The 25,974-nt window shown below is 40.2% G+C and overlaps 1 protein-coding gene across 2 annotated transcripts in view; it reads left to right on the forward strand.

The window, feature by feature from the left end:
* The window catches only part of LOC110677026 (potassium voltage-gated channel protein Shaw-like), a 319,054-nt gene that overhangs the window by 273,976 nt on the left and 19,104 nt on the right, over window positions 1–25,974 (forward strand). The window lies entirely within an intron of this gene.

Raw genomic sequence — 25,974 nt, forward strand, 5'->3', positions numbered from 1 at the left:
TTCTCAGGATTTGGAGCAAATCTTGCTTATGATTTGAAGCAAATCTTGTTCAGGATTTGGAGCAAACCTTACTCGAGATTTGAAGCAAATCCTGCTAAGAATTTGGAGCAAATCCTGTTCAGAATCCGAAGCAAATTCTGCTCAGGATTTGGACCAAATCCTGGTCAGGTTTTGGACCGAATTCTACTCATGAATCGGAGCAAATCCAGCTCAGGATTCGGAGTAAATCTTGCTTAGGGGACGGACCTGGTCTTCTTCTTCTTCTTTCTGGCGTTACGTCCCCACTGGGACAAAGCCTGCTTCTCAGCTTAGTGTTCTTATGAGCACTTCCACAGTTATTAACTGAGAGCTTTCTATGCCGATTGACCATTTTTGCATGTGTATATCGTGTGGCAGGTACGATGATACTCTATGCCCCGGGAGGTCGAGAAAATTTCCAATCCGAAAAGATCCTCGACTGGTGGGATTCGAACCCACGACCCTCAGCTTGGTCTCGCTGAATAGCTGCGCGTTTACCGCTACGGCTATCTGGGCCCTGGGACGGACCTGGTGTAGTGGTTAGAACACACGCCTCTCACGCCGAGGACCTGGGATCGAATCCCATCCCCGAGATAGTCACTAAAAAATTCAGTGACGTCTTCCTTCGGAAGGGAAGTAAAGCCGTTGGTCCCGAGATGAACTAGCCCAGGGCTAAAAATCTCGTTAATAAAGATAGAAAAAAAAATCTTGCTTAGGATTTGGAGCAAATCTTGCTCTGAGTTTGGAGCAATTCTTGCTTGGTTTGGAGTTAATCCTGCTCAGGACTTGGAGCAAATCCTTCTCAGGGTTTGGAGCAATTCTTAATCAAGGTTTGCAGCAAATCTTGCTCAGGACTTGAAGCAAATACTTCTAAGGATTTGGAGTAAATCCTGCTCAAGATTTGGAGCAAATCCTGCTGAGAATTTGGAGCAAATCCTGCTGCGGATTTGGAGCAAATCCTGCTAAGAGTTTGGAGCAATTCTTGCTCAGGGTTTGGAGCAAATCCTTCTCAGAATTTGGAGTAAATCATTCTCAGGATTTGGAGCAAATCCTTCTCAGAATTTGGAGCAAATTCATCTCAGAATTTGGAGCAAATCCTTCTCAGAATTTGGAGCAAATCATTCTCAGGATTTGGAGCAAATCCTTCTAAGGATTTCGAGCAAATCCTGCCCAGGATTTGGAGCAAATCCTGCCCAGGATTTCGAGCAAATTCTGTCCAAGATTTGGAGCAAATCCTGCTCAGAAATTGTAGCAAATCTTGCTCAGAATTTTAAGCAAATCCTGCTTAGGATTTGAAGCAAATCCTGCTCAGGATTTGGACCACATCCTGGTCAGGTTTTGGACCACATCCTACTCAGGATTTGGACCACATCGTACTCAGGATTTGAAGCAAATCCAGCTCATGGTTTGAAGCATATCCTGCTCAGGATTTGGAGCAACCCAAGTAACATTAGTAGTAGTACAAGAGCTTATTAAACTGAAATAAGCTTAAGGGTGATTTATTCAACTCTTATTCAGAAAATGTTTGTTGGGAAATCCTGATTAGGAGCAAATCCTTCTCAGAATTAAAAGAAAGAAATGTTTCATGTCCTGAGCACAATATTTTCTATAAACTGAGTAGGATTTGCTCCATGTATCGTATTGCTGCTAAGTATCAAAAAATGAAATCGTAAGGAATGTCGGGAGTAGTCAATTGTTTCGGCATATATTTTGCTCAATGCTCAATGGACCGTGCCTCTGCAGTCAGCCTCTCGATTGTCCATAAAGTTCCTTTCTCGTCCTGTTGTTCAGTGTTTCCACTCTGATGTAAATCCATTGACCCAGCTTGGATGTACATAGTTCCATGTTGTGAGTTCTAAGTAAAATCCGAACGTTCTTGGTTTGGTTTCACTTGTTTCACTCCGAAAAGCCCTTTACCTCTCTTCGCCCAGTTCATTGTTAAAATTTTCAAATTAACATAACATTTATCAGAGCTACCAAGTGTAATTCCATCGTATTTCTTTCCTGTCCCAATCAGAATCCCAAAATCTTACACCCGCATCTCCACTTCCGCCAATTCCTCCACCTCCCCGCTTCCCTAGCGAACCAACCAAACAGAAATGGAAAAAGCAATTTATTTCCGTCATCTTCCGAGCTTTGTTCGTTTCGGTTCGGGGTGGAACGGAAATATCAGCGGCAAATGAAATCGTCCGATTCCGTCTTAACAGCAACCGTTTCAAATTTTCCTCCCATTTGCTGATGGAGACAGCACAAAGGCCAGATGAACCTCACCCGGAACTGAACTTCCGGCCCGGCATACTGTGGGCCAGGAAGCAAAGTTTTGAGACAATATTTCAAACACTTTCGTAATAAGCGAAAAGAGTATGCATAGTTCATATTGCAAAAATGTTTTTGGTCTTTTGTCGCGTTTTTTTTAATTCCTGGCCCATTGTACAGTATCTGGAGATGCTAATAGTCTAATAGTATTACACAATCCTAAACAAACGAGCATTAGAAATGGTGCGATGAGCGCTGAGGGCTTCGTGCTGTTTGTTTCTGTTTGTCACTATGTTACACTTTATGGCACACGAACCGATGAAGCGTTGCATTTAGCATCTGGCACTTCTGGGCTGGTGGCTTCACCTGGCAATGTCAGACGGAAGCCCTCTTCTGAAAGAATTATGTAAAAATTCAATTTTCTAAATTAAAATTGCAAAATGAATTCAGAGGGTGGTGGGCAATAAAGACGAGTATCTGCCGCAAGGAGCAAACCAAACGCTATTACAAAGTGGAAAGCGCCTCGAGAAACCACCATCGGGTAACGAGTCACAAACTGCCCGTGATTGAGCACTTGGAAGGTGGTGCTGAATAAGAAGCAAAATCTTTCTTATAAAGTAGAGAGCATACCACTAGCTCACATCGTACAGGTATATGGGCGCACTAAATTTGTGAGCCATTTCCACGAAAGGAAAACATACGCGAAGAAGCATCATCATTGGAGGAAGATTCGCAGAAAAGAGAAGGATACAAATCCGCTCTGACACCGGAACAGGCAAATACGGGTTGGTTGGGTGGTTGGTGATGGGTGGCTTTTGTGGCACTCGTTCTGAAAGGCTATTCGTTCGCCGAGTGTTTATGTATGCATCGCAGGGTGAATTTGTGTTGCAACTTTCTTAATCAAGTAAATGAATCAACAAGTTGGCTGGCAGGACGTAAACAGCTGTGGCATAACATGCAAAGAATTGCGTAATTTGTTGGAATGAAAATTGCAACGTGCCGTGCTGAGAGGATAATGCTTAGTATTCATAGAGGATACAAACAATTCATAATATTCTGAATCCCAAACAGGATTTGCATCAACATCCTTGACAGGATTAATTGCAAACCTTAAGCAGGATTTGCTATTAATTATAAGTAGGTGTATCTTCAAATTCGGAGCAGGACATGTACAAAAATATTAGCTGGAAATGCTTTAAGCCCTAATTCCAAACGGTAAGCATGATTTGCACCGAATTCAGAGCTGGCTTTGCTTCAAAACCCAGAATGTCTTAGTAGTTTGAAAATCCTATCTCCCATATCTTTCCTACCATCATTATTTTTAAATAGTAGTCTGTGAAATTTTTAGCTGCTGGTGATTTAAAGGTGGCCCAAAGGCGATGTAGGTTTATATGGAAATTACTATGGAGAAATTTTGAAAAATGCTCCAAACACGTAAGTTCAAACTTATCATCCCATAGTGATAACTTATTTTTCAATACATAATAAAGAAATTTGCTGAAGAGACAAATTAAATACAACGGAAAAGAGATGATTCATGAGTTTGTTTGCTCTTATTTAGATTCATATGGGATTATAGCCCTGCAAACATCTACAAACATCTCAAACAAAATAAGCTCCAGCGAGCAATTTTTTCTTAATTCCGCTAGCTACCCTTACTTCAAAGAAGAAGGCGTTTGCTGTATATTCGTTTGCTTCGCACCAACTAACGAATGCCATCACATAATTGCTTGTATTGGCAAATAAACCCGGTCTCTTCATGATTTTACAATAGCTCTGTTGTAAAGCGCGTGGAGTTGACGATTCAGAGATCGTTTGTTCGATTCCAGTCGTGAAATGTTATTTTGTTTTTGTTTCATTTTTTCAAAAAATGCTCTCAATCTGTCGAAGACACGATTCATATTTTTAGTCGGCTCAGTGCTCCCGAACGAAGATTTGCCTGTATAGAAGGAATCGTATTTGCTCGTCATGACGCCGAGCCTATGTAAACGGATCTTTGCGGCATATCGTCATCCGACGCTGGTTGAGTGACGATGACGATGCTTCTTTTAGTTTCGTCGCCGACTTTTTACATTTGACGGTGACGCTTGTCTAGCCTAACCACAACTGTATTTTTAGCAACATTGCCAAAGATGGGTCATGAAAAAATTCGTAATGTAAAATTTTACCGAATTTAAATCTTGGAGGAATTTTTGTATTACTCACGCACTACTGCTGTTAAGGAAAGAGAAACAACAAAATGTTGAAGCAGTTAAAACAATAGATGGAACAACTAAGTGATTACTCATAATCTTTTCTCTATAGGCGAACGACTACAGGATAGTTGAAACCTCTCGTATGTATTCAAAATTCTCAAAAAGCTCCATCAGAATCTTCTTTGGAAAATATCCTTGAAACCTAGCAGAATTCATTCTTGGATTTCTTGATACCCTGAATTTTACCAGAAAGCCTCTAGGAATTCTTTCTTGGAATTGCAGAAGAATTCAATTCCTTTACCGCTATGCTAATTTCGGAAACCAAAGTATTCCTCTGAAGATTCGAAGGCAAAAAACATTCCAAACCCACTTTTTGTGTATAAATCCGTAGTAGAATTTAAGGAAAAAACACAGGAAAATTTGTGACACAATTTATAATGTATTTTGAAAATATTTCTGAAGGACTTCGATGAAACTTTGAATGAACTTTGCGAAAGAATTTGTGATATTTTTTGGGAAAACTTTTTGAAAAACTTTGTCAGAATCAAATAATTTTTGGAGGAAATGTGAAGGGAAAGTTTGAATTTTTGGAAGATTAAAAGTAATTTTTAAATCGGGGAACGTATATGTGGATAGAAAGAAGACAAAGGAGGAATGGTTGTCCTCCAGGAGAAAATCACGTTGGAAATATGAACAAATCTCATACTTATTATTTTTGACTGATATTGAAGCGAAATTAAAGAAATGATTTAGTGCTGGAATACAAAACTATGACCGATATCGTTGGACTTTTCTTAGAAGTCATAACCAGGCTGAAATTCTTTGAAAAGATCTGTTATGAAATCGCATACAATAAGCTGGTTCTAGCAATGACCAATTGAGCGACAGCCGGGCGATTAATCTTTCGGTTGTCACGCGGTTCACCGCCACCACTGATGCTGTATAAGCAGGGATTGAATCCTGAGAAAATTGAGAGAATCTCTCATGTATTGCTCTCTGTAACTATCATAACATGCTGCACATTATGAGAGACTGTTTATCGTATACTGCTACAACTTTGATCAGATTGGGGGGATAGTAGTGCATGATAAAACCCCTCTTAACATTTTCCAAGCCTGGGGGGCACTATTGCTACTGGAAGATCGTGAATTGTTTATCGTGCCAAGTAAAGAAAAAAACCTATCCCCAACGGTAAACAAGCGAGAAAAATGGATTTTATCATCGCTCTCTCTTTGGGGCTCCCGCTCGCCGCTTCCATTTATCAGACTTGTTACACCTTGCGATACAATGACGATCGTGGACCGCAACAGATGGGATGTTTTTCTTTGCTTGCTTTGATCATGCTTCATACTCAATTGAGAGCGAATTCTGCAATGTCTGTGTATAAGACAAACGAGGTTTTCCCACTATTGTTGTACAAAATGAATGAGCTGAATTTGTTCAAAAAATTTCTTTACGTTATAATTATGTAAAATATTTTTTTTATTTTTATGTATACAGTAGATTTGTGAAAAAAGGTTATCGTTATGTTTTACCACGTTTCCATTAAAACTGATGATAATGTTTGGTGTAATGCATCCATGGCTGTAGCCAGAGGGAGCAATACAATGCCTCCATCCCTCTGGACAATGAAAAGTTTGACTATAAGTTTTAAATAATCATCTTCTTTTACTACTTGTTAAATTAATTCGGGTGTTTCTTAAAAATTTGCTGCTTAAAATTTTATTGGGATTCTGTCTTCTTTAACATCATAAACTCTTTAGTAGATCCATTAACAAAACGTTTTGTAGAAGCTTTCGTAGGATATCCTAGATGAAGTTTGTCCTTTGCTCATAAAAATCTGTTTTCTATAATTCCGATATTCCTTTGAAACCAGTTTTAAAGATTCCTTTAGAATTTCCTCTACTTTCCCTTCTGAGTTCTTCAAAAGTTTTTAAAAGTTATTGGAATAAGGAATAAGGAATCATCTCTCGAGATTTTCAGAAATTCGACCAGGAATTTCACTAAGAATATATTGGAGCAATAAATCATCGTTTAGGCATAGGAATAATTTCACAGATTTATTCACAGCTTCATACAATGTACTCTATGAATACTTCTGCTTTGAGAACACGTCAAAAAATAAATCATGCAAACTAGAGATAATTTCTTGGTTTCCAAACTGTAAGAAAATGTTTTATAAAAAAAATCAGGTCAAATCCTCGATTATCACTATAAGTGTTATGTCTTGTCTCGCGTCGCGTTTCGTCAATGTCGTGTTGTTCTTACTTTAGCACAAACCACACACATAAATAGTGACCTTCCATTGCCACAAAATCCTTTTGAAGATCCTAATTCTAGAAGACTGACATCACAGCTGACATCTAAAACTTTACTTTACTACATCCTAATTTAGTGCGTATTATAGTTATCTTTTTCATAATAAATTCACCCTTTTTTTCCAAATAGGCTGTTCTTCACACACAGCATTACAGTGTGGCTGTGTAAATCTCACCAAAATTAGAGGACAAATTCAAACAAAAATGTGTACATTATTTGGTAACAAGCTAGCTCCTTTATTTTCTTCTTATGTTAAAAAACAGGCCAAAATCATTTAGTACTGATAAGGAACCGGTCAATTATTTCCCATTCACTTATCATAATTGGCCTAAAAATGTTATGCATTCGGGATAATGGCGCTCGGGGTAGTGACCCATACGAGGTAATGGCTTTCGGGGTAATGGCGTTCGGGGTAATGGCATTCGGGGTTGTGTCATAGAGCCTCTAAACGCGCTTCACAAGCATATATTAACACGTCAAAATTTGAACGGAAATAAAAATATAACCCGATTTTGTCAGGTTCCCCATTTTGTCAGCCTAAAATTCATCGAGGGGCTGACAAAATCGGGTCCTTACTGTATTATTATCCAAAATTTCTGGGGCGGCCTTGATTATTCTGGAGAGAACCTGTCCCCTGTTCCTACGCCAATGCTCGTGTACCAAAGCATGTGTAAAGTTATTTCAATTATATTCTAAACTGCCCTGATGGTCTAGGTACACCACGAACTTCGTGAGGAATAGGACTTCGGATCTACAAGCGTGACCTGTGATCATTCGAAGGTTTATGAACAGTACCCAAGTAACCAGTAAGCACGATAATGCGGCATCATATGCATCTTAGCTTTATATACACTGTTCAACACTTCGCAATAGCTGCACACGCGGCGTAGACTGTGGCCACGGAAAACGGAGGAACTCGGGACACTCGGACTTCACTGAAATGAAGCGCGCGGAACTTAATAATACGACAGTAACGTGCGGTGGTCAAGAGCCAATTGATTTATTATTTATTCGTTTTCCTTAGCTAAGTCTAGTCGATCGTATCTTCGGGTTCGAGTAATGTCGTTATTGGGGTACAATACATTGAAACTCAGAGTGATAAGGACAAATGATACTGGAGAGACTCTACAAAAAAACATCGAATCCTACCTATCTAGGGTTGTATTGATTTGGCCAGTAATACTACACTCAACATGCTGCCCCCATTGAAATTAACAGATTTCAATCTCGTCATTCGCCATCGTCTGCATCTGCGTGAAGGTCATCGGCAGGCTGCACATCGTTGTCGTCGACCGGCAGTAGACACAGTTTCGCAATCGGCCTCCGAACCAGCTTGCCGTTTGATCGTACATCGGCCACTCGTATCAATCCATCGGGACCAGGGAATACTAGCTCGATCCGTCCTAGCTTCCAGCTCATCGGTGGCTGATTGTCTTCTCGGATGATCACCAACTGTCCAGGCTTCACTGGGAAAGGGTTGTGCCATTTATTCCGGTTCTGCAGTGTTGTGATGTAATCATTCGACCAACGAGCCCAGAAATGTTGCACCATCTGTGATTGACGTTGCCAGCGTGATAGTGTAGTCTCCTTGCGGTCGGTCAGGTCAGGTTCGGCGATGTCGGTCAACGGACGTCCCACCAGAAAATGGCCAGGAGTTAGCGGGCTGATGTCACTTGGGTCTTCTGCTAATGCGGTAATCGGTCGAGAATTCAGCAGGGCTTCTATGCGGGTGAGCACGGTAGTGTACTCCTCGAAGTTCATGTTGGCTGTTCCAGTGATTCGTTTCAAGTGATATTTGGCAGAACGCACACCGGCCTCCCACAATCCTCCAAAGTGTGGGGCGGATGGGGGAATTAGGTGCCATTCGATCGCTGATTTGGTGCAGAAGTCATCTAGTTTGCCCTTCAGTTGCTGAGATCGGAACATGTCGTACATCTCCTTGAGCTTGTTTTTACTGCCGACGAAATTAAGACCGTTATCCGAAAACATTTTGGCACATTTACCTCTTCGGGATACAAAACGATGTAGGGCCGAGATGAAAGCGTCTGCGGTCAGATCTCCTACCAGCTCTAGGTGTATGGCGCGGGTAGCGAAACACACAAATACCGCTACGTATGCCTTGTAGGTGACGGTTGATCGCTTGTTGTGCTGACGGATGTAAATTGGCCCACAAAAGTCCACACCAGTGTATAGAAAAGGATAGACTCCTTCCAAACGAGATTTCGGTAGATCTCCCATTTTCTGCTGCATCGAAATTGGTTTCGCTCTGAAGCACGTGACGCACTTTCGGATGACTTGTCGGACCGTGCTGCGACCGTGAAGAACCCAAAATTGTCGTCGTAGTGTTGCAAGCAGCATTTGCTGAGGGGCGTGCAGCATCTCGACGTGGTATGCTCTGATCAAAGCCAGCGTGAACGGATGACCAGACGGAAGGACCATGGGATGTTTCTGACCCACGGGGAGAGTTGCATGGCGGATTCTTCCACCGACTCGGAGAACGTTGAACTGAGACTCTTCTAAGAACACAGAATAGGTGATTAGTTTGCTTTTAGGATGAATTACCTTTCCAGATTGTAGGCGTTTGATGTCATCTGGGAAGGCCTCTCTCTGCGCAATGCTGGTCAGCGCCACTGTTGCTTGTTGGAGTTCAGGAACGGTCAGCTCTCCATGTCGATGCTCTCGCTTGTTTCCCTTACGAACGTGGTCGATGAATCGTAGCACCCATGCCATTTTTCGTTGCATTTTCCGGAACTCGCTTTCGGTCTCGAACAGCCGGAACGGTACAGGGGGGTCAGTGACTGTGAGGCTTAGTGCAATGTTTTTCGTTTCCGGGAGCTGCTCTGCGGGTGTGTTTTGGGGTCGGCACGGCCAAAAGGTCTCGTTTTTGCGTAGAAACGGTGGTCCTGTCCACCATTGTTCGCAGTCTTTGATCTCACTTGGTACTAGACCTCGGGAGAGGACATCAGCAGGGTTGTCGTGGGTGTTGACGTACCTCCATTCCATATTAGAAGTCAGATTTTGGATGTCGATAACACGGTTGGAGACGAAGGTTTTCAGTCTGCTTGGGTCGGTCCTTATCCAAGCTAAAGCGGTCGTGGAATCGGACCAGAGGGTGATTCTGGAAAAGGTAAGGCTCAGGTTTTGCGTTATGTTAGAAATCAATCGTGCAAGTACAAGCGCACCGCATAGTTCTAGACGTGCGGTAGTCAGTTTTGCGTTCTTAAGGGGTGCGATTCGAGACTTAGAAGTGAGCAAAAGTATCGAACAATCTTCAGTCCAATCCACCGATCGAATATAAGCACATGCGCCGTAGCCCAGGTCGGACGCATCGCAAAAGCCATGTAGTTCAATTTGCGTTGGTGATTTGTACGGTAGAACACAGCGGGGAATTGAGATTTCGCCCATTTGGATGATTTGGTTGCGAAAACATTCCCAAGATTCGGCTTCGTCGGTGCTCAAGGTTTCATCCCAGTCTAATTCCAGATGCCACAGTTTTTGCAGTTTCACTTTTGCAGCAAATATCAACGGACCCAGCAAGCCTAGAGGGTCGTACAATTTTGCGATGTCCGAATACACAGATCGTTTTGTAGGCTGGCCGGTTTGGAATTGGATCTCGTGAAGCTTTGTCAGAAAAACGTCGTTTTTGGGTTGCCAGGTCAACCCTAAAGCTCGAGTGGTTTTCTCATCCTCGAAGAATGCGATTTGTTCGTTGTCGGAATTGGGAACGGATTGCAACAACGCCGGGTGATTGGAGGCCCATTTGTGCAACACAAATCCTCCGGACGCCATCATTTCGACGAATTCTGCTTGCATCGCCACTGCTTCTTCTATTGTGTCCGCTCCGCTCAAAAGATCGTCCATATAGTAGTCCTCAGTTCCCGCCTTCGATGCCAAGGGGAAACGCTTGATCTCGTCTTCACATAGTTGCTTCAGTACACGCGTCGCCAGAAATGGTGCACATGCCGTGCCGTAGGTGACTGTTGCCAACTGGTACACTTCCAAAAAATCGTCTGGATGAGAACGCCAAAAAATCTGTTGCCATTTGCGATCTTGTGGCCGTACGACGATCTGCCGAAACATCTGGGTAATGTCAGCAGTGAACGCAATTTTTGGAATTCTGAATCTCAGTACGGTATCTGCCAACTTTCGCTGTACTACGGGACCGACAAAGAGGTGATCGTTCAGTGATGTTCCTGTCGTGGTCGTGGCTGACGCATCAAAAACGACCCTCGTCTTCGTTGTGGTGCTCGCTGGGTTGAACACCGCGTGATGGGGCATGAAATACGCACCGTCGATCTTCTGATTCGTCTTGACCATATGCCCTTGATCATGGTAATCTGCCATAAATGCTCGATACTGTTCGTATACATTCGGGTTGTGTATCAATCTCCGCTCAACTTGAACGAATCTGCGCAGTGCCATCGTCTCGCTTTCGCCCAACTCATCGATGCTCTTCTTGAGTGGCAGTCCAACTTCGTATCGTCCATCTGGAAGCCTCCGACATGTCTCTTGGAAGCTTCGTTCTGCAGCTTGTTCATCTTCGGTCATCTTTCGTGGTTCGGGGATGGCTTCTGTTTCCCAGAACTTGCTCATCTGCTCGCATAATGCTTCATTGGTCACGACTGCACAAATGTTCGAGGAAGGTTGCTCTGCTTCCTGCTCGCTTACTGCACCACCAACTACCCATCCAAAAATGGTCTTCTTGCACCAGAACGTTTGATCGTCTGTCAACGAGAACGATTGACCAGTGAACAATTCATTGAACACTTGAATTCCCAGCAGCATATCGATTCGTCGCGATCGATTGAACGAAGGATCTGCTAGTGCCACATCTGCTGGAATCCGATCGGTATCTATCTGAAACGATTTCATTGGTAGATCAGTTGTGACCTTTTTCATGACCAAAAATTCCAAATTGAACGAGGAATCAGTTAAGGTGGAGCGAATCGTTGCTCTGACCTTGTCTCTGATCAATTGTGCTGACCCTGTAACCCCGAGAATATTAACATTCGCTTTAGATTTCGGTAGCTTCAACACATTGACAAGTCGTGCTGCGATCAGGTTGTGCATCGACCCACAGTCAAGCAAAATTCGGCATTCGATGGAGTTTCCATGAGCATCTTCTATCAGCCCGACTGCTGTGTAGAGAACATATTGACATGATCGTGTAGTCGACGAAGAGACAGAGCCGATCAAAGAGTTGATCGACGATGTAATCGGGGCAGTAGATCTCTGTGTTGGTTCAGATGGTTGGCGCAAATCATTTACTGTGGTCAACGAGTTTGAATCGGATTCGTGAAGTAATGTGTGGTGTCGACGGCCACATTTACGACACGAGCTGCCCTTGCACTCATGCACGTAGTGCTTATTGCTGAAACAGTTCAAGCAGAGACCTATGCTCTTGATTTTGGCAAAACGATCATATGGAGACAGATTCAAAAATTGGTCGCATCGATTCAAAAAATGTGTACCCTTGCAGACAAAGCAGGTGACGTTAGTGAAAGTTGGTTTTTGAGAGTTTGATTTTTCAGGAAAAGTTCGCACTACGTGGGATCCAGAACGTTCAGGCCGAGGACGCGAAGGTTGATTGGGCACCGTTTCTTTTCCGTCTTGTTCGATATTCTCCAAACAGCGACAGCGAGACTGCAGAAAATCCAACAATTTTTCCCAAGATGGCAGGGTATTATCGGTCAACTGAAGCTCGAAATCCTTTCGTGTGCGGGGATCGAGACGCGTACAGACTAAATGGATCAAAAATTGTTCCGAAAGTGGCTCTAGTTTCAATTCGAGGTTGGCTAAAGCTCGAATATTGCGAGTGACGTCATTAAGTAGGCTACGCAAGGCTGAGCCAGATTCGCGGGAAATGGGCTTCACATGGAACAACTGAGCAATGTGTTTGTCCACCAAGATCCTTTTGTTCTCGAATTCCGAACAAAGAGCCTTCCAAAGGGACGCAAAGGAATCTTCGGACGATTGAACATGGCGCGCAGCACCATCTTGAATAGCGGCTTTGAGGTAGAACAATTTTTCGCTTTCTGAAAGACCTTCACGACGCTTCACAAGGGCATTGAACTGGCTTTTGAAACTGATCCAATCTTCGAGTTGACCGTTGAACCTGGGTAGGGGTATATCTGGCAGTTTGGGGTGGGAAACCGGAGCCGAGGTCCCAGAAATTTGAGCAGAAACGGGTTTCGGGGGATCTAAATCACGAAGCTGGCTACGGATAAGATGGCGGATCTCGTCGAGCATGTCTTCTACCCTTTCACTGGTCATTTGCCAATCTTCTACCTCGTCTTCTTTCAACAATCCGTACAACTTCACTTCTGTCTCATGAAAAAAGGAACGCATTTCATCAACCGACTGTAGCTTGTCTTCGAGAAGAGACTTGTCTTGCTTCTCGGAATCGAAAGAACGCACGAAAATGAGCAATTTGCTGGCACGGGACTCAATACTGTCCATCATGCGAGAATATGAAGACAAGAGAATCCTTTTCTCGGCGGCCATCGTTGGCTACTTTACTCCCGGAAACAACGCACCCACTTGCACGATCTTACCTGATTTCTAACCTTACCAATTCCACTTAGGGGACCGACCTGAAAGGCATGAAAGGCATACATGCATCAGCGATCAAACCACGCGGCGATCCAGCTGGAATTTTCAATTGCGCACAACACCGCAGGCTTCTGACCTTCACAGCACGTTTTCCCAATCTCTGTACGTTGATTTTTCACTCTTTCCGCAAGCACACATGCATCCAACCAGTTCAATTTTTTATGGAACGTTCGATTTTTCAATTGTTTAATTGTTCACTTCCACACAAAAGGCGCACAATGTCCAGCGTCCATTTCACAATCACACAATGCCCATGCACTCCCGTCCGAGTTCCACGTTTTCTGTGGTCACTTCACCAAACTGCCTCAAATGTCCGACACAGATCCACCGGTCAAATCCGGTTCGAAGGACCACTTTTATATGTTCAACACTTCGCAATAGCTGCACACGCGGCGTAGACTGTGGCCACGGAAAACGGAGGAACTCGGGACACTCGGACTTCACTGAAATGAAGCGCGCGGAACTTAATAATACGACAGTAACGTGCGGTGGTCAAGAGCCAATTGATTTATTATTTATTCGTTTTCCTTAGCTAAGTCTAGTCGATCGTATCTTCGGGTTCGAGTAATGTCGTTATTGGGGTACAATACATTGAAACTCAGAGTGATAAGGACAAATGATACTGGAGAGACTCTACAAAAAAACATCGAATCCTACCTATCTAGGGTTGTATTGATTTGGCCAGTAATACTACACTCAACATACACATAACATGCAAATATAATGCAAGAAAAGGCGAAATTTCGAGCCTTCATAATGCAAAGATATAACCCTACGTCTCTAGACCAGTAATGCCAATGACCATGAGAGAAAATTCAGTTGTTTTTGCCAGATTTTCTGGGCAATATGGTTGTGCTTTCACATTCCCAGCCAGAGGGATTTCGCATATAGGTTTACATCCCGACCAACCAGTCTTCATAATTATTTATAGATCTTTGACCAACGATGGCGATCGCTAACGGTTCAAAACAAAGAAAACACCAATATAGGCTTATACAGATGAGTTCTATCAAGTTGATTTTTTTTAGTGTCCAAGGTTATCCTGAACTACTTTGAATACAAGATGAATCTTTCAAATTCTTAACAACAAGAATTTAACCCATACAAACTTTCTGTCATGTTTTGGGTTCAATATCTTTTTATGGTTATCCAATTACAAATACAGGCTTACAAATTGTATGTCGATTTGAAGGTTTTATTTTTCTTTGATAAACGTGAACAATCGTTGTGAACAAAACATATTTGGTGTATTTTTTGGTAAACCTTAATCAATAATGTCAGATAGATCGCTGTCCAAGCAATCAGAAGTCCGATTTTACTTAAGCAGTGGATACAAAAGTTAATTCCTAGTAGATTTAGAGTTAAAATGAAACTATATCGCTGAATAGGGGAACAACGAAATCTCAAAAGAACTTGAATTTTTACATAGTAACTCATGCACTTATCAGCCATTAGAAAGTTCAGAACAACTTCGAGTCAAACTTTTTCCATGCTTCAAGGTATACATCATTCTATTTTAGCAACCTTAATGAACTTTATGTAAACTGAAGTTTGATTAATTACTTAAAAGTAAGTTGGTCGAACCTGAGTGAGTTGCCTTCTATCCGAACTTTGTGTTGCTTGGGTGATTACGCATGTATATCTGAAGCGTTCGACTCAAAACTTGTCAGATTATGTTGGTTTGAGCTTGCATGAGTATGAACCTTATTCAATTACCTTCGAGAGATTGCAATTATAGATCCGAAGTCCTGTTCTCAATTGAGTTCTTGGATAATATTACAAAATCGTGGAATCGTCCTCCTGTCATGGAATCAAACAAAATCAAATTTTCAATTCCGTCATCAAGACGATATTTCAAAATAAATTTTCCCCCTATTAAATTCAATTAACCTATCGACTTTCGAATAGATTGATCAGTTGGTAGAACATCTGTGGAATACCAAAGCAAATTGTCCCAGGTTTAAGTTAAAGGTCTCCGATAGAATCAAACACTCAAATTCTTGCACTTAATATCAGCTCTACTGGAAATTCCGAAGTGTCAGTCAGTAACGTTTTACCGTCTGACTTGACTGTTTTTCTTTCTGACGAGCGCCAACAAGTGTCAGTGTCTCGACTAAAACTTCCAGCCCTTATCACAAGTCTAAATCACTCCGTCAAACATTAAACACGTGTTTTCACATCAATCAACTCGAAGTATAAAAGTTTTGTCGCTTTTAACATTTGCTGCCACAGCACTGCTCGAGCTTCACATCTCACCTCATCCTGCCGCCTCTCAAAACTCCTGCAGTTCTCCTCGGAAAATCTATAAAATCTGCTCCGGTTACAGCCACGGCGCCGTTGCCTTACCATAAAGAAAAAAAGTTATGTCTGCCGCGTCTGATGAATATTCGGGACAAGTTACACTTTGACTCGTTCGTCGTCGGATGGTCGTTAAACTTTTCGAAAACTTTGCTACGGCATCGAGATCACTGTGTGGTCTGTGGGAACGTACATCGGTTCCGGTTTATGAACACACTCTGGTGGATTTAGTCTAGACCTCATAGACTTCGATTTGTTCCAGAATTGTGTTTAGTTGCATCGATAGTAGTCTAAAGACTCAGTCTATATTCAATGTTATAAAGAGCTTTCTCAGCATTGCATAGTGGTCCAGAAATCAGATTAACTGTGTTATTCAAAATAAGGGTGATCCACATTTCCATAGCATTCTTATTTGTAGAAATTCAATATACTTACTTCGTGATTTCACAGATGTCTTCTATATGATTGTTTTTATTAGTTAGCTTAACTAATACATTCCTTATGGAAGACAGTTTAAGTCCAAAGTTTCATTCTTTGTAAAGCTTTTGATAAATCTTTCCGCGTAAATCTGCTTTCTGGGCCACCGTGCATTTGGGTTCCGGATGAGAGGTTCAAGTTCAGCACAAGAGAACTGGGAAACTACAATTATGTTCCAAGTTCGGTACCGTTGAATCCAGATGAGCCGGTTGGGTGAATCCGTGCACTACTATACTAATCTGGGACTCGGGAGACCGCAAAAACTTTGCGAGTGAATAATTTGCAGCTTGCAGAAACGAACAAAAGGGGGGAGGAAGTCTTTTGGCGTTTGTATTCCGAACGAACGATGTGAAGATGTCCGACCGAGAAACTTTTCACCCAAGTAAAAGCAAGCGAATAATTGCGCATTTCTGGAGGGATGGTACCTACGAGCTGCTGGATGAACTCTGGTCATGAAAATTTATCGAGTCATTCTGTTTTTTCTCTTATCCTGTGAACACAGCGTTCCAAGTTTGTTGTAGTGATTACATGGGTGGATAAAGGTGAAGCAAATGGGTTTTGGTTTGATACAATCTGGTAATTTGCGTGAGAGGTAAGAAACTTTAGGGATCACAATTACGCGACGACATTTGGAACTTAATTATGTATGAGATCGGATCATGGCACTGATGCAGATGACAAATCTGGTTCAACCATATCAGGAGCTTAGCCTCTAAATGAAACTTGAATGAGATTTCTTACAGTATTTGTGCAATAATTGACTTATTAATAGGTCAATAGAAGCCAAAAAAAATTCTCACCGTTCAGCGAATTCTTAACGGATTTGAATAATTTTTCACCAGTATAGGGGGAAATCCCCAATTCCGGCCGCTAAATTAATTATTCAAAAACTATTGATTTTATGCAGTTCTGGTGCCCATTTATGACAAATATTACCATTTTTGTGGCGTACAAAAATAAATGTGAAAATCTAAATATAAATTTTGTCATTGCATTTTGATGATGTGTTTTAGTACCAAATTGGCCTGTCATAAAAGGTGGTTTCCAATACCAAACACGATCTGGAAATGCCTCGAAGTCTGTAAATGTGTATATCATTGAACGCTTTTACTCAATGAAAAGTTTTCCATTGCGAATTCAATGCTTTTGCAACATTCACAAGAGTAATTTAATTTTACTTAGTCTGTCATCACAAAACCTCTTTCATAAACGGTGAAAAACATCACATTCTACGTGTTGATCTGAATTTTAATTTTTCTAATTCTTATTGCGTCTTTCATAGCGTGATCGATGAAATCCATGAAAAATTAATGTATTTTGGGACACTGGTGTGAAAATTTAAAAGATATCTTGTAAACAATCGAGCTATCCGAAACTGGGTGATAGGAGGTGCTGGACCATAATTGTAGTTTGACTATATATAGTTCAAGTGCGGTACAACTGTGGTCATACTTTCAAATTATGATTATATTCGATCATGCTTGCGTGATCCAAATTATTTTGTCATATTCAAAATAACTACTAATAAGGTTCAAATTTAGGGCGATACGTCAAATATGTGCTGCATGTTATATATGTCGATTCAAACCTGTGTCCGCAGCTCCGAATAGCACAAACACATGTATGTTGATCATAAAGCTGTGACATTACGAGTCTGCCTCCTTTCCTTCGGCAGAGATCCCAGCCGTGGTTTTTGGTCCTAGCGCCCTTATCTGCTTTCCAACGACAACATTGAAGATTTCCAACAGCGATGGCAATAGTGGACAATACAGCACCGTGAGTATCGTTCATGTATGTTTGGTGGTTACACTATGCGAAATCTAGAATTAAAACTAAGCAGCGACAAGCTTATGATAGCTATCTCGTTGAATCAGCAGCGCTACTCAGGATGAACATTTTGAAGGAAAAATTGCTCTAGTCTCACAGACATTCATGATGACCAACGAAACCTATATCGCAACCGTCAGCGTATCAACTAGGAGAGCGAAGAAGAAAACGAACTACGATTAGAGTTTTGTTCTACTTCGTCGTAAGCGCTATTATTCGTCGTATCAAAATTAAAATGTTTCACTACGGTGGATATTCAAACTAACCTGCAACATAGATTATTTTTTCAAGTGTAATTTTGTGAAAACTGTTATGGTTCGTACACTTGTACACCAAAAATACAATAAAACTACTGTATTTCGATAAATAATTTCAGTTCAATTATCCACATTGCACTTTTTCACAGAAATCGCATGGACGAACACGACCTGGAAGAAATTCTTAGCGATATACAGAGCCAAACCACTTAACGATACAATTTTCTTCCCGCCTTCCTGTGTGACTCACTTATGTTCACTATGGAAAACCTTCGTATTTCTTCACTGAAGGATTTCATTCCTATTACACGCCGTAAAACTTCTATAATTCTCAAAATTTCCTCAGCGATCGCGTATAATTGAGAATGTAAACAAATTTCAATCCGCCGTACTGAGAAAAAAAAGCTTGTACGCATCACTGTGTGCGCGATGCTCAACGTAAAAAACTGTTCCCTTGATAGTGCTGTTTTCGCTACACTGTGAACAGCTGTCATGATTGGTCGGTCAAAAGGAATTATGTTTATGCAGTTAACTCTCCATAACTCGATATTGAAGGGAACATCCAGTTAGGGAGGTATCGAGAACACAAAATCAGTGCAACTGCAATCCAAGGGGCCATCGAGTTAGCCATGACAACCTACTTTTACTATGGTTCTCTAACTCGATATCGAGATTCAGAATATCGAGTAAGGGAGAGATGACTGTATGTTTGGGCTGAATTTTGATGGCGAACAATAAATTTTAAAGGAAATTAATATATTCCATCATGCTGAAGGAAGGGAAGGAGATGTCCATAGAAAAAAAAAGACGAGGACACCGTCTTCAGCCATTTAGCTGCACAGACTGTAACTTAACACTAGACAACGGACAAGCATGCTTCAATGGTACAGCTGAGAAACATTCCTGACGAAAAGTTTCAATGGCTGTAATGGGAACCGAACCCACACCTCGTAACAATATACGCTTACTGCCTGACCACACTAACCGTTCGGCCAAAAACTAATAAAACATTTTATAATAGCGTTGATATGTTGTATTTTGACCACTCACTATATCACAGTGTGCCGTTAGCTGTGAAAGACCTGTGCGCCGCCGCTGCTGGTCCAAATTACGTCACGCCGATGCCAAATAAGGTATACGCCAATCAGCCGCTAATTTTGTATTTTCACGCCGATGAATAATTCTGCTTGTTTAATTTGTCGAGAAATTATTGCAAGGATTCCTTCAAGAATTCTGCCAGCGGTTTTCTTTTTTTTAGAATTTTTCAAAAGATTACATGAATATATGATACCTACATTTCTTGAAGGAATTTATAAGTAGGTTATCCGCTAGGAATCACTCTTGATTTTTTCCCAGAAAATTTCTAAATCGAATCTTTTAGAGTTACTCCAGAAACTTTTACATGGATCTCCTCCATGGACTTCTCCCAGAATAACACCAATGAAATTTTTCGACTTTCGTTACGGTGAAGATGAATCGAAGCCAAAGTTCAAATTTTCACGAGCACGGATCTGGAGAACCAAACATCCGTTTAAGCTGAAAACTTAATCGATTGGTCACTAGCTGGTGGTGACCAATCGATAAGGTTTTCAGATCAAACGGATGTTTGGTTCTCCAGATCCGTGCTCTTGAAAATTTAAACCTTGGCTTCGATTCATCTTCACCTTATTTGTTCAATCAATTTCAATTAATTTGCAATTAATTAATCCCATGAGTAGCGTAAACGCCAAACGATCATAGTTTAGTTGTATTTTCCAAATTATCACAGAAAAAATAAAAATACAATATCAATTTTGTAAAAAATCTTTTATATAAAGTTTATTTAAATGTATTTTTTTGCGAATAAATCAAAGCAATAATCTTGACAGCGCATCTGATGATATTTCATCACAAATTTTTGTTTTCTAGACATCATAGAATTAGCATATTTTTCATCAAATCATTGTGCAAAAGTAACATTTTAAGTGTTTTTATTTATTACAAGCTGTTGTTACCACCATAACGTCAAAACTCATTTTAGAACTTATTAGTTTTAACAACCTTAATAAACCTATTATAAAACTCCGTTAAACGTCAAGAGGCCCACACTACAGGAGGTTGTTAAGGCTATATATTAAAACCGTTTCTAAACTACTTAGTTTTGCATCGTATAAATACATCTACTCTTGTAGTGATCTATTAAACAGACTGAAGAGCAATTGTATAGTCGTATTGAGCCCACCTAGCGGTATTAAATCTTTTGCGATATCCTTAAACACGGAATAAAATCAATGTTAAGAGTTTTTGATTAAACAAGCATGAGCCAACAAGTTGCTTACGAATCATAACCTTATTTATAGTTTTGAAACCATCATGATGTCTGCCGACTCATAATAATAAATCAAAATAATTATTTTCTGCGTGACGGTAATTTTTCTTACAATCGCGTGAAATTCATGGAAGAAATTGAACTGATGGAAGGACAGGAAATTTTACGATTTACAACAACGCGCCACACTAACGATATCATGATTGCCTATCTTATATTTTATTTCGTTCCATTTTAAGAATGATTTCATGCTCATCTCAATCATAAAATGAAATTTTCCATATTGTAATTATGAGCCCGGCAGCAATAAAAATGGATTCCATCCAGTTAAATCTTGCTGGTCTTGTATGGGATGGTGATCATTCCGTACAAAATAATCCTTCATGAGAGCTTTTGATTTTAAGAATTCTACCCCAAAATCCTTCACTGGCTAAAATATTCCTTTATCAGATTATTTGATCTGCACTAAGACAAACAGGTTTTATGGGAGCATTGGCTTAAACTTAATGCCCTCAGGAAAACTAGTGCTATCAAAATTATATTTTTACTCGAATGAATTGTTATGACAAAGCCCGTGGTTGAATAAGTTTTAACGGAAGCACTTAAAGTGTTTTTTACTGTAAAGACCTTTCAGCACTTTTCAATGCTTTATTGAATATGTTAGGATTTAATGCATCTTCAATAAAACCTTCATAAATTACATCTAAGATCAAAAAGCATTGAAATTGGTACTTGGGTGACTACTGTTTAAACTCAATGCACAGCAATGCAGGTTATTGCAAACAAATCAAAATCTTTAATCATTCAACGAAACTATTCAGCAATACCATGCTCAGGGCCGTGGGTTCTAATCTCACCAGTTGAAGCCCTTTCCGATCTTAAAATTTCCTCCAAAAATACATGAAAGCAAATGCCAAAATGATCAATTGTCAAAAAAGCTCTCATGTTATTACAGTGGAAATGGTTATTTGAACACTAAGCTGAGAAATAGGATCTGTTCCAATTTGAGCGTAACGCTTAAAAGAAGAAGTTCAGAAGTATTTGTAATGAAAAGTGCTTCTGATGCAGAAATAATCAATTGGCACAAAAATTCTCAATTAATAATGCTTATTAGAACACTGGAGTTGAAAAACAAGCTCTGTTCCAGCTGGAACGTAACGCCAAAAGAAGACGTTCACTGAATCTATGATAAAAGTGCTTCCTCCCTTCTTGTTCAAACTTCATAGGAGCAAAACAAGTGAACGTGTGATTGTGTTTCAATAGATCAGTATTGCACATGTGTTCAAAAATCCTGGATATTTATCGCAAGACCATCATCCACAAAATCGAAGATAGCAATCGAAAGAGCAGACGGGAGCAGCTGGAATCATTTTCAGTGTTTAAAAGGCATCCTAAATGAGAACTGATGCACAAATCAGAGAGGTGTTTTGAGCTGATTTTTTGTTTTAGCTGTTTGATATTTTGGTAGTTATTCTGTTCTATGTGATAAAGAGATTATATGGGAGCTGAGGATCTCACAAAATTCATTTGTGAAAAAATCACATTTTTTTTATAATTTAATGCATAGAACTTATTTAGTTTGATGTTTACCATTTTGATTATCACTTAAGAAAATATAATAGCACAACATACATCGTTACAAAAGATAAATTGTATCGCGCACGAATTTACAAAATCCACGCCATTCAATCAAACTGTATAGCATCTTGGCTTGGTTTGATCTAATGTATTATTGAGTTCACGATGTTATGCTACTATTTTACACACATCAATTATATGTAAACAAAGTAGCATACTTGATTTGGTGTAAAAAAATAGTTGATTTTTTTACTTTTGTCCAAGGGACGCAGCATTGTGCGTCGCCGCCGCTGAAACTTGTTAACGGCGTGACGCCAATGACTCCGCCGCCGCCAATTGAAAATATTTTGGCGCAAAGGTCTATGTTTATGGTACATGGATTTTCAAATCTCAAAGAATATCCACGCATCGCACGCATGTGAATATAGACATCTAAATTTAATGATCGCGGATTCTTAAAAAGCAAAGTCTAAGACGTTACATTAAAGTTTCTAAGGTATATGTAGTCAAATGACGCAAAGTTTCTTATGGTTTTCACATACCGAAACAAATTAATTCTATCGAGCCTCATAGCCCTCGGCTATAAATAGCATGAATGTTCCGCTTAGGCAAAATTAGGTGATTTTAGTATTTACCGGTATTTACCTCCTAACTGATGCTTTCCCATCGCACACCAATCACCTCAATCAGGTGAAAGATAAAATTTAGCTCAACCGTATTGAGTTCGAATCTGTCCATGCAGAAAAGTTTCCTTGCTCAAGCGAGTAAACGAGAAACGGTCCTAGTTAATCCAAACCACACGATGATGATGATCAAAAAGCGCACTTCAACAGTCGACAACGAGCGCTGCGAATGGCTTTAATAGGGGAAACAAAATTAAAGAGCATTTACGGAAGCGGAACAATCGTTGTTTTATCAAAAAGTTTTTTTTTTTTTGCTGGCTCTACGTCCTTCAAGACATGACCTGCGCCACAATGTTACGCCAACTAACTCAGTCCATGGCTGCTATCCTCCAATTTCTCGATCGCCCCACACTTCCAAGATCCTGCTCCACTTGGTCAAACCACCTAGCTCGTTGCGCTCCCCTTCGTCTTGTACCGGCCGGATTTGAGGTGAACACCATTTTTGCGGGATTGTTGTCCGGCATTCTCACAACGTGTCCCGCCCATCGTACCCTTCCAGCTTTGGCGACTTTCTGGATACTGAGTTCACCGTAGAGTTGCGCAAGCTCGTGGTTCATTCTTCTCCTCCATACATCGTTCTCACATACTCCGTCGAAGATCGTCCTAAGCACACGTTGTTCAAAAACTCCTAGCGCTTGCAGGTCCTCTTCGAGCATTGTCCACGTCTCATGCCCGTAGAGGACTACCGGTCTTATTAGCGTCTTGTACAAAGTAGTCAATAAAATAATTAGAAATAAGCAAAAGTTTGAATAATTTAAACATTGAAAAAAATCAAAAAAGGACATTGAGCCGATAAAAACGAGTTATTTTTAACAGGATAATGACATAAAAAGGATATTGATATTTCTATGAAAAAATTGAAATAAGCAACAAAAAATTTAAAATTGAAAAAATTAAAAATTTTCACAAAAAATTGGAAATGTTATAAGAAAATATCAATAATATGCACTGAATAATCCATAAATTTTCATTGAAAAATTGAAACTAAGCGCTTAAAAAATTCAAAAAATCCAATGCAAAATAAAATAAACACTAAAATATCAAAAAGTTAAAAAAAATTAAAAATGTTGAAAACAACAACTGGGTTACTGCTTAAAAATAAAATTAAGTGCTGTTTTTTACCTTTCTTTTGAAATTTTCAATATTCAATATTCAATATTGAAGCTGCTATTTGATTAATCAATGATGATTATCCCTTCCCTACAACATGATAATATTTTTCCCATTTGTATTGCGCTCGCGGTATGGAAAGACGAGCGGCGAATGCTTTCATTTCCATTCATTATGAACTGGCATAAATTAGAAGCCACGGCGGACACATGGTTCCACTTGCCATTGGCATTGAAGAGGGTGTACATCGCGGTAGAATTTCGCGTTTCTGTTGATTGTACAACTGACGGAGATAGGTGAGGCCCCTCATCCGTACAGCATCCTGGAAAACCGGCTACAGCAGCTACAGGTTGAAGCACCTAGAGCGCTGCTGGAGGACTCGGCAGGGAAAAGCTCTGAACTCTTTTCGAGGGGATGGTAGATTTTCAAAGGAAATGCGATGAATAGAGCGGTGGTTAAGTACTAACATTGGCTTTGTCGCTTTCGTCGTTCCGTAGTCAATGTCATTTGCATACTGTTGGAAAGAAGAATGTTTTATTTTGAATTCAGTACAGCAATCTTTAAGAAAGGAATGAATGTTCATGATGAAGGAAGATGGTAGTATGACGTCAATTGCTCATCACTTAGAAGAACAGTTTTGAGAAAACTTATAATCCACGTTTAGAGCTTCACCAGTCATAACGCATATGTATTATATGTTTTTAGAATATTTTGGGACGCTGAATCTGATGCCGTTCTCAAAAATGATCCAGCACGGCACCACTTTTGGCTACAGGTCGTCAAAGTTGTATATATCACTGGCACAGACAAACAGACGTAGCACTTAGACAAATCGCGATCAAAATCATAGTCGAGAGAGCATGTACGCCCAATGCTAAAATCAGTGTATTTGGCCGATGGGCCAACAGATGGCGGTAGTGGGTAAACGTCAAACACGAACAAAAACGATGCGAGCGCTGCGGTGGTGGATTGACCACCTACAATATATCTGAATCGACCGTTAAAAAGGTGGTCGATGGACAACGATGAGAGTGTGACGCCTGTTTGTCTGTGTCTTTGGTTTCATTGATGTTAACATGAAATTTAAGGTGAGATTTTATTATTTTCTGTGATCTAATCCACTAGACATACAAAATCGGCCTTCAACTTTAAATTCAGATATAATTTAGTTTGAATTGCAAAATAAAATTTACATTAAATCGATTTTCTTCAAAATGCATGCCTTCTCCCACAAAATTCTTCGTTTCTCTCATATGGAAAAATACACTACTTTTCTGGTCCACCAAAACTAACATTTGACCATCGAAATTTTTTTGCAATTTGTTGATAAGTATTGTTATATAAAAGAAATTCGAATTCTGTTGCAAATAAAGCAAATGAATTGCCATACAAGCTTGAAAACTTGCATGCAAGTTCGCTCAAACAGTCAAATTTTGCATTTTCAACAGTCAGTATCTCAAAAACAAGACGTGCTATGATATTTTTTAAACGGCAATGGATTTAGCAATCATCTATTAAATATTTTGATGCTTGAGACACAAACGTGTTCCGCAGTGTAGTTCAAGAGCACTGATGAAAAGGTAAATGCAAATTTTGATGTTTTTGTTCCCCTATACTTAAACAATGTCAATACATGGGCAAACTTTCATTCAACTCTCCAAAGGCGTCTACACGATATGCGTTTTAAGCTGGAACTGCTATATTAAAAAAGAAGGAAAAACCTGTGATTGCCCACTTTTGGAAACATCCTTTGCTACCCTTTTCACGCTTGAACTTTATTCACAGTTCAGATATTTGAATAACCCTTGATTCGAAAACCTTTTGACAGAAGAGTCTGTTTCCATGTAAATTCGTAAGCTGTCAAGAAAGACGATGAACATTGAGAATTTCTTTCTTTACCATGGAACCAGCAATGTAAATCTCCCGAACCGAGCCACATTGCCTCAATCAAACTGCTTGTTTTCACACAATTTAAATTACCAACCTCACCATAATTCTCATCCACCCACTTGTCGCTATCCCGAGCAATCACATCG

This window comes from Aedes aegypti, chromosome 2, assembly GCF_002204515.2.
Source record: "Aedes aegypti strain LVP_AGWG chromosome 2, AaegL5.0 Primary Assembly, whole genome shotgun sequence".
In the NCBI taxonomy this organism is placed as follows: Eukaryota; Metazoa; Arthropoda; class Insecta; order Diptera; family Culicidae; genus Aedes; species Aedes aegypti.